This window comes from Pygoscelis adeliae, unplaced genomic scaffold, assembly GCF_000699105.1.
Source record: "Pygoscelis adeliae isolate BGI_AS28 unplaced genomic scaffold, ASM69910v1 Scaffold38, whole genome shotgun sequence".
Taxonomy (NCBI): Eukaryota; Metazoa; Chordata; class Aves; order Sphenisciformes; family Spheniscidae; genus Pygoscelis; species Pygoscelis adeliae.
The window spans coordinates 8,332,258-8,342,680 of record NW_008825614.1 but is presented as its reverse complement, the minus strand read 5'-3'; the positions used below and the strand labels follow the sequence as shown (position 1 = coordinate 8,342,680).

Below are 10,423 nucleotides of genomic sequence, written 5' to 3'. Positions count from 1 at the left end.
AGATTTCAGACAATGGAAACATTACATGTTTCCACACCCTCTTGTGTACAGAATACAAATAAAGAGCATTTCCCTTGAGACTTGCTGTGGAGGGTGTGAAGCAAAGTGGAACCCACCCGTTTGCACATTTTCTGGTTTATGTCCTTAAATGGCAAAAAAAATCTTTGGAATTTAGCTCATAGAAGGGTTATAAATAGATTTGTGGAGATAAAGTTTTGCTGTAAATGTTCTGGTATTGGATCTATTCAGAAGAGTAACTCTGTAGGCCAATAAATATGAAAAGGAGGGGATTGCTAAATGCAGGAAGACTATTTCATTGCACATAGATGTGCGTGTACATGCGTGTGTATGCACGCACACCCCTCTCCACCTGCATTGACCCTGCCATTCTTCCCTCAAGTATGTGGAGACCTAAGGGGCATGGAAATCGCTCTGTGCACTTTTAAAAGTTAAATAACTTGGGGTGAGGGAGAACTAGCATTCATGATTCATCAAATTGCTAAGGGAGCCTGAATTTATGACAGCTTTGTAAGCAAAGGTCCTGAGATTTGTTGGCAGCTTGTTTTATGTCCTTCTCTGAAGCAGCTGGCTCCAGCTAGGGAGAAGCTGTGTGGGGCTGGATGAACCCTTGCTGAGTGAGCACAAGAGCAGCGGTTCCTGTGCTCCTTCAGAAGTCAAGGTTCTGTCCTGCAGATTTGTGCCAGTTGGATTCCAGTCATCTTCAAAGAGAGCTCTGCCCAAGTGCAGAAGTCTGTGATCAGGCCCTTGTTAGTTTCTTATTTGCAAGGCTTTGATGTTCCTGTTGTCTTTCTGTGACTGCCACAGGGCACGTTACTACCCTTTTCCCACTTCGTTCTTTTCTTTGACAGTGAGCTCCCTAATGGTGAAATGGTCCTCCTCCCTTTCCCAATTTTTTTTGAGCCACTGTTCACCCCGGTAAAATCTTTTTCTTATCCCAGTAGCAAAGGCAGGACCTTTTTTAATTCTTCACCTTTTCAGAGGACCTAGCAGCGCTTGTTTGATAGCCCAGATCATCGCCTTCTAATATCAGCAGTTGCTCCGAGGACAAGTTCTGCTCGGTTTTCTGGGATCAGCTGCAGGTGGGGCAAAGGCTAAAGACCTTCTGTCTGCATCTTCCTAATGACCTAGTGATAACCTGCTTTCTCTCAGCAATTTCAAAAGCCATTGAGCCAGGGGAGAATCTGGCTTTCCTTCGGCCAAGTTAAAGCTCATAGGTTTGGAAAAGAAATTCCTAGAGCTTGGCTGCAACGTGTAGAAATGGGAGCGGGTTGGGATAGCTCGGAGATCCGGGGAAGAGTTTGGTCAGCTCTTTTACCTGCATAGCTTAACCTGCCGGTGCTGCATCATGCCTCTAGTCAGCACCCTTCATGGGAGGCTTTGGAGCGCTACACCCCTGGGTCCTCAGAGAGGAGAGAGTTTGCTTCGTTTTATGGCTCTGGGAACAGCTTAGCCTCATACACAGAGCCACACCCCTGCTATGAAAATGAGAGGTTTCATTCAGATGTCTGATAAGCCACAGCTGTTGCTTTGCCACTTCAAACAAAACTTGGATTATAAAGACTGAAGTGCAGCATTTTAATTGCTGTAAATATGAATAAGAGTGTTTAGGCAATCCAGATGATACTGAGCCAAGCATTTCTGTGGTTAATGTATATTACACGGACAAAAGCAGGCCAGCTGAGAATTTCCCTACTGCTATCCCCAGTAAGTTAAAACATCAATTGTCTGTTTTCTGCTGCACTAGCGAAAATGAGGGAGAAGGTTTAACCTGGGCATCAGTTGGCCTGAATCAGATCTTGCTTTCAGCAAGCTGTACAGTGATGTAAACTGTATTGTTAGTTTAAAAAAAAAAAAATTGGTCTGATCTCAGTTATCTTAGTACAAATCTGTTTGATTTCCTTGAGTTTCTCAGAATTCACAGTGGGCTGCTTGCTATCAGAAGCTGGCCCTTTTTGTTTGGCTTTCTACACATCCCCTAAAGGGCGACGGCAGCAGGAAATTGGGTCAAAATCCCAGTAACGAGCATTCACTGAGACATGATATTTCATACAAGAGAGGGCACTGTAAACCCAGAAAGCCAGTAAAATTCCACTGCTCGTTTGCTCCCTGGTGATTAAAAGGCCCTGCCATATATGGGAAAGGTCTGAGCTTCATTCACTCCAACCACAATAGTAAATGGCTTATTCACTGGACACAGTATGCAATCAAGGAGCAATGCCTTATGACAATATAAAGGAAAAGCAGCAACTTTTGCTTGCAGTTTGTTTGCAGTTTTCTCTGCTGTGTGTTATTAAAAGCTCTGTAACTATTTTTTTTGTTCTTTTATTTAGATCCCTGTAAACTGCAGTCAGTTTGATTTGCCACTTAACCCTCCCCCCATAAAACCAGACACACCAGCCTATTTCCTCTCCTTCCCCCTATACAACCCAAACAAGAAAAGGACGTTTCCCCTACCAGTATATATAAATGTAGCTCTGTCTTCAGTGCATCTATCGTGTATTTATAGACCTAAAGGCTGGGATTAGTAGACAAAATCTTATTCTCAGCAGGTATAAAGCACTAATTTTAACAAAAGCAATGATTAAATGCCAGTATTTCAGAGACAGTGATGGGACCACAGGAGTGAAGCAAATAGGAAATGTGTATATGTATGAATAGGGATGAGTTGTGGGGGAGGAAGGGAGCAATGTGCTTTGGATGGGAGTTGCAGAAGGGGTCCCCAGTGCTCCACACACTCTTCAGGGATTTTCCTTCCAGCACATAAATTTCTGCAGTGAAACCCTACGCAGACGACATTAAGATGCGAAGTTGTTGGAGCACAGTTGTGTTTACATTCTTGCTTTTCAGTTTATTTTGTTTAGGGATCGGTACTCTCTCTGCCATCAAAATCATGGTGATAAAGTAGTAGGTCTAGTTGCATTTTATTTCATAAGGAGAAAGACAGTTAAGAGACTGCAGCAATGGAGCTACATAGGGTTTTCTCCTTGCTGGAGATTTTCTGTAGTTTTTATTGTTTGTTTGTGTTACATCGGGTACCTTAGACATACGATGTTTGTGTCATATTGATAGATTTAGAGATTATGTCTGGGATCCTACCCCTACGTAATTTTGATGAAAACCCACATCTTTGTGGCCAGAAGGGCTGATTGATCAGTCTGATCTCCCAGACTACATGCCTCACTGCACACCATCCAGTTACTCGTGTTTTGAGGCCACTTAAGCTGACACAGTTAAAATGGATGTTGTAGTCAGCCACCGGACAGGTTGGCTGGATTTGAAGCTAGTCTTCTGCTCCTCTGACATGATGATGTGCCTCCCAGGAAGGACCACAACTCTGCGACAGAGGTGTGGTTCAGCTTCTATTTTCATATATACCTGGGTGCCTCTACAATTTTCAATGAGTGTAATGGGTAATATGAATTTTTGTCCATGTCAAGAAAGCAGAGTTTCTTGCAGGTGACCTGACAAGGGGTGATAACAGATTTACCTGGCAGTTTAGGCTAGCTATTGACTGGCAGCCTTCAAGTGGTTTGGCTTCTCAGTACAGAAAATTGCTTTTTGACACATGGCACTGCTTCTGTTTCTAGTGTTAAGCAAAACTGACCTTTTTGTTTGGTAGTCCTTTACGTCTGATACCTCTCTTCAATGAGAAGAGGTGGGGTTTGGGTTTTTTAATTGTTATTTTGCTAACGGTGAAACTGGCTCCCTTGACTGCATCTGAAAGGTCAAGATCTTTTAAGTCAAAGAAAGGGAGGATGTAAATTAGGCCTGCTTTGAGATGTTCTGATTTTCAGGTCTGGACGGCAGTACTTCTGAGGAGATGCCATTTGACCATTATCATGAACCCTAATGTGGCCAAAAGGAGTGCTGTCAGGTTGTGACAGCTGGGTAATGCAATAGTAACACATGTGAATACTTCTGTTTTCCAGCTCTTAGAAGGATCAGGGGTAGCCAATTTGGAGACCGGAATAGATATCTAATCTCCTTCATATTTCTTCATTCAGGACTTGGACTGTGAGAAACCTTGTATTATATCAGCTTCTTAAATGGCATCTGGTGCCTCTGGAAAAAGTCCTTGAATAATGAGCGCATTGAATGCAATAAGTATTATTGCATGGCTGAAAAACTTTTTATTTCTTCTAATTTTACCATCTTTGGTCTTCCTGAGCCCAAATGGAAGATGTGAGACTGACTGACTTTTTCTTTTTCCTCTTAAAAGAAGAAAGTGTAAATGATGCATGCGCTGGAGTAATTTTTCCCCCACTTTCCCCTCCTCTAAGTGATTTGTGGCCAAGCTCGGTGTTTGTGCAATCTCGTTCTGGCTACCTGTAGAGAAGCTTTGCAGAAGTTCGTGGTGTTCAACTCTGCTGCTCTGCACTGTCCATGGCTGGGAGTTCCCCTTCCCTTTGTTTGTCGGGGACCTTCAGTAAAGGCTGTCAAAGTCATCATTTTACAAGATAAGTTTTTTCATTTGCGTTAATGTTTTTCAGAACAACACCCTTCCCTGTTGTGCTGCTTGTGAACTGCCTTAAAGCTTCAGTCCATTGTCTAACAAAGGACTTCCATGGTCAGTAAAGATGTTTATTGCTTCACCTGTCAAACCAAAAAGTTAGTGTGTCATTCTTGGGCCATCTGCTCTAACAACCCAATTGTTTTTCCAAAACAGGCAGCATTTTTTTTTTTCTTGTTCACTACCTTCTGTAATAGATGTGAGCTCCTTTCTTGGAGTCAATATATAGCAAACTTAATATTGACAAGAGGGGAGGGAGTAATGGTGTGTTTGCCTTTGTATGAGAGTATCTGATAAGGATCAGTTCATCTTAGTAAAAAACGAAAGGAATTTACTATATGTGTAGGAAATATGTTTTGTTATAAAAGAACAGATTGAAGTGATGACAGACTATGAATCTGACTTATATGACAAAATACAGTTATACAGTTCTGAAAGCCTGGAGACTGGTGTGATGAACTGGAAAAAACATTATAATCTGAGTACGTTATTTCTGCCTCTCCTGTGACCCTTCAAGGCAATGGAAAGGCACTGATGGAAAGGCTGTTGGCATTAGCAGGCATAGAACCGGTTTCATCGATCTTGGTTCAGTGCTTACAGGTCACTGAGGCTGAATTTAAATATTTACATTCAAGGCTTTTTCCTGATTTAGAATTAAATACCAGAAGCTATAGGCATAAAAAAAAAAAAAAAAACCACCCACAAAACCAAACATAAAACTAAAAATGAAAACCTGGGAAAGACATATTAGGTCATCTTGTCACTTTCCTCTAGGCAGTGCAGGATGATTCCCTAAAGTATATTCACACGTGTTTTGTCCATAAACACCTCTGTTTATTAACAAAATACAATAAGCTGTAGTTTTTCAGTGAGGATTGGGATAGTTTGCTGCACTTTCTAGTTTTTAGCAAGGGGAAATAGCTATCATTCTAAAATGTGTTTCTTGGCCCATGGATATTGCTCATGTGAATTCAAGCAAAAAAACCCTAATGAATGGAAACTTGTAGAAGAGTTAACAGCAGCTGGTTTTATTATGGACCATGGCTCTGACATGATCTCACGCGAGTTTTTAATATAAGTGTTACCTCACTGACTTCAATGGGACTGCTTTTCATTTGCAAGGGAGTAAATGAGGCCAAAATCAGACAGAGACTGAGGGAGACTCCCTGGGAGAGGGTTTTAGTTTAGGGAATGTGGTTTACATACATATAAAATATATGGGCATATCGGCACATTGCAGTAAACGTGTCAGGCCACCTGGGAGAAAGGGGCCAAATTCTGCTTTGAATAGCACCTGTGTAAATCCAAAATTAACCGTAGGGGTAACGTTCCAGGGAGGGCCAAAGAAGTATTTAATTTTTCTGAGTGCTGGGCTGAGTTTCTTTCTCATTGGATTTCTGATGTTTCCTTGCTGAGATGGTTAGGAAATATGACAGAATAAGACTGTTCTGCAGGGAGCTTCAGTTTTTTTGCTGCTTAATTTCAACAATATCAAATTAAAAGAGAAGTTGTGTTGACTATTATGACGCCAGCTCAGACAAAAGCACCACGTATGCAGTCATTCTGCCTTGAAACTACCAAAGGAAGCAGTGAAATAAGAACCGTCTATTTTTTGAGTCAAACCTCTCTTTAGAATTGTGCAACTTTAAATCCTCCTTCAAGCTCAGCCTTCAGCTTAGCTAAATCTTGCAAAATTGTAGGAAGGCAACTGTGCTCTGTTGAAAGTGTAGCTTTGGTTCTAAAAGGGAAAAGAGCTTTAAAACTTCTTGAAGTCCATCAGAGGTGTTATTTAAAAGCAGGATGCTTGGGTGCTACAGCAACAGTCTGCAACTGAGATGGGCTTTGCTGTTGCTCTGGGTATGAGGAAACGCAGTTGAAGATGTGACAGGTATTGATTAAGACTGAAGAAAGGCCAGAGAGAGAGGTTTTGTCATCTCGGTTTCTTGCTTCATGTGTGTTGGTGGTCCTGCTTGCTGCTCTCCTGTACAGCAGCACCTGAGGTACAGGCACATCTGAAACCAGTCTGCAGCCTCTTCAGTGTGAGCTTTGAAAAGTTGTGTTTTAGGGTTAGAGTTTAACAGAGCTCCCTTGATTTTAGCAGGATTTGCCACCAGCGTAAGCACTGGTCTCAGATGCTTTTTGCTTTGCTCAGTCTTTGAAATGGTGATGTTTACAGGTGTGTGGCGTAAAGGTTCATTGTAATGTGGTTTGCGGTTTGTTTGTGGCCAAAATCGAGCGGGGGAAGGCAGTAAAGTATGGGGAACATTTTAAATGGCCCTATCCACTTGTTTAAAAGGGAGCTCTTATGGAGTGGGGTTACAAGTCTTTTCTCAGTCTATTTTAGGGTTCTTACTGTTCATTATCTGAGCCAAAGCTAATTATATTGTCCACAGCAAAAGTGCACCAGAAGCTAGTGTCCCTGTGGTTCATACAACTGCTAATTATTCCCAGTGGTGATGCAGAAACTTGTTCTTACAGAATTGGTCTGAGATCACCAACTTGTTTCACATAGGATGCTGTTCTGCCATCAGACAGAAACGACTTCTGCTAGCCGCAATGCTTTGCCAGATTCACAGTGGTAAGCGTGAAGTAGAAGCCCTATTGCTCAGAGGATTTATGATGAGATTTTTAGTCCTCTCTGGATCTTCCTCCTAAGCAAATTAAGTGCTGCTGAGAGAGTGAAACTCCAGTAGGAGAGCTCTCATTTGAATACAGCACAGAAAAGTTTTCTCCTGCTTGCTTCCAGTGTGCTTCTCTCCTAACCCCCCTCCCATATTCCTATTTTAATACTGTCTTTAGCAGAACAGAGCTTGCCAAATTCAACCTGACCTGTATATGCTAAATAATATTGTGCATATTATAGGTCCCTTCACTGAGACAAAAATGCCTGAGGTCCTGTGGAAAGTCGGTGAAAGAGGTAAGGGCAGAGACCAGGACTTCTGTTTCCTACAGCAAGATGCACAGGTCTAAACTATGCTGTCATCCCAGGGCATAATATTCATAGGCCTACTATTTACTTACCTTTTTTCGCATAGCTCGTGGGACTACCATATTGACTGCAAAGGAAGAGATAAGTAAGCAGGGGAACTTTGGTCTGTGAAGAATGATTAAAATTTAAGAGCAGTTTAAACACATTTAGAGATGTTAAAGGGGAAAAAAAAAGCCCAAGATACTGAATACAAGGCTCTCTGCTGAGCATTCTGTGTGAAGAGGACATAAATAGATGTCGTCTGGTGACTTGGATGTCATGAGATGTGATGCCTTTTAATATATGCTGAATTTTCCCTTTGCTATTTGGTTAAGTAGAAGGTTATTATGGAGTGTTATGGTATTCTCTCCAAAGTAACCTGGCCACCCTCGATCAGTTTTATTTTTGATCAGTAAAAGTACAGGGTAAGAGATGCTGAACCAGGTTTCTGCTGCTGGATACTTGCTGCTGCTGGGAATACTAAAATGGCTTACATCCGTGGAGTTGTATTAGTACCACACTTACTGTATTGGACTGCTTTTAAGAAATTCTTTTCTTCATAATTTCCTGGAGGTATTCTCAGCAAATAGCAATAGACTCTGTAGGCAGTGCATCTGTCATGCTGGTTTCAGAAAGCAGAGGTGTCACAAAGTTCTCTGGCACTAGAACCAGACTTCAGTGCAGGAATGAAAACTGTGGGATGGAGAGATAGCAGAAGCTCAGACAGATGGTGTTGCATCCATTTTTGCCATGTCTAAAAGTGTCGCATTAGTTGAAATAAGTGTGTCAGAAATTAACAATTGCTATTTTATGCTGAAACATGTCTATGACAGAGAAGGACAGGAGGCTACATGGAAATAGGTGTGTTCCTCATATAGCTTTGGTGCTGCCTGCTGCACAAGGACCATAAAAGTATCTCTCTGAATTACCAGAAAGAAAAGCTTTACGTACCACATGTGACTTTGCATTTATACAGGTGCAACTGGCTTCAACTGAAGGGCCGTTTTGATGAGAGATGGAAGGTCTCATTTATATCATTGATATACATTTTGACATTTACATGAGTGGTAGAAAATAAACACACTCCACTTGTGTTGGCATTCTTGTTGTGTGCATAAAAGACGACCTGTCCTCCTTACCCGTATGCATTTTCTGTAAGGACATAATGCCCCTATTCAGTATTCATAAAGATGGTAGTGGCTAACCAACTCGGCTGCTTGGTGAAGAGAGGCAGTTGCAGAATTCCACCCAGCTGAAATCACTGATTTTTGCAAATGGAAATTGTTTATACATTTTTTTTCTTCATTAAAAAGAAATGCAATTAGTGGTTTACAATGTTTATATGGATAGCATCAGCTGAATCTTGTTTCAGTCCATTGCATGCTATTTTAACATGACCTACAATATGCATTATGCAAAAATTCTGGCCGAGATGCCCAATGTTAAGTGCAAATTCCCAATGCAAATATGAAGCTTTGTCAAGCTGAATTAAGCTCCTTAGGTGGTACCAGGAAGGGTTTTGTTGGTTTGCTTATTTTTTTGCAAGGGATAGGGATGGAGGAGATTGAATAGAAGTAAGATGGTATGCTGCAACTCTGAAGGATTAGATCTTGAATTAGACTGTTGTATTAAATCTAAAGACTTAAGTCAAATCACTGCCCAACATTCACCTTTTCAATTCAGTGATCCCTAGAAACTCTTTTGGGGAGCCAGCTGTGCTCTCAGCAAATTTCTTCCTCACAAGGCAAGGGTGTCAATTCAAAACTTTTGGGTGTGCCAGCAGTACTAAGAGAGCACCAAGTCTCAAACATGCTGGTTTGTACGAAACTGAGTCACAATGCTATCCCAGATTGTTTCCTCTTTTACCTTACTGCTTTTATTTTTGCGTTTTGCTTCACTTCAGCTTTATTGATCAGATACCTCTTCTGGTTTAATAATATCACAACAATATAAAGCTTCTGGAAAATTTAAGTTGCTTTTGGGCAATTATACTGTAGTGTTTTACTGCTTATTGCATTTGAAACCTGAGCAATCTCAGGCCAGGTTTACCTCTGTTGAAGCTCATTTCATTTCTAACCGCATGTCATACCACAGAATACATCTCTGGAAGTGATGCAAAAAAAGCAATTGTTTCCCCTCTCCCTCGAGATTAAAACAAGCTATTGTGTTCACTAGAGTACTAAAGACAGAGTTTACTAGAGAAAAATGCCTGTTCTGAAAATCCCCAGCACATTATTCAGAGACGATCCATACAGACAGTGAAATACCTTATTAGAGGTGTTGCACATCAGAAGTGATAGGTACTCTCCTATTTATACTCTGAGGCATGGTATTTCCAACAGCTTTTGGCAGCAATCATTCTGATTTTGGGGTGTCCCATGACACATGCACAATGAAATCTGAATTACCCCAATACAGTGCTTTTAGGAACTTCTAATTGTCATAGTTTGGTTTGAGAGTTACTCTCCCAAAAGACCAGTTCTTTGGCTGTTGTGAGGGTTTTTGTCAATACCAGTTCAATTCTGTTTCAGCATTTCTTCTACTAATAGCTGATGCAGACCGCCCAAAGAAACACGTACCTGGCTTTGACTTTTACCTATCTGAATGTGGTCAGTGGCTTTACAGTTCCTAGTTTGTAGTTGTGTTCACCACTGGTGACTGAGGGGAACGGCACCTGAAATTTAATTTTGAATGCTGCTTTGCCATTAAGCAGTTCAATCATAGAATCATTAAGGTTGGAAAAGACCTCTGAGATCGAGTCCAACCGTCGACCCAACACCACCATGCCCACTAAACCATGTCCCTAAGCGCCTCATCTACACGTCTTTTAAATACTTCCAGGGATGGGGACTAAACCACTTCCCTGGGCAGCCTGTTCTAATGTTTAACCACTCTTTCAGTAAAGAAATTTTTCCTCACGTCTA

General features: G+C 41.4%; 1 protein-coding gene across 8 annotated transcripts in view; it reads left to right on the top strand.

The window, feature by feature from the left end:
• CALD1 (caldesmon 1) overlaps positions 1-10,423 on the top strand; it is a 203,249-nt gene that overhangs the window by 4,958 nt on the left and 187,868 nt on the right. Inside the window, exon 1 of one of the 8 annotated variants that reach the window (XM_009332854.1) lies at positions 4,536-4,588. The exons of the other annotated variants lie outside the window; for them this stretch is intronic. The gene's annotated coding sequence lies outside the window, so the exon portion shown is untranslated. Of the gene's footprint in view, positions 1-4,535; positions 4,589-10,423 lie in introns of those variants that run through there. 8 annotated transcript variants of the gene reach the window in all.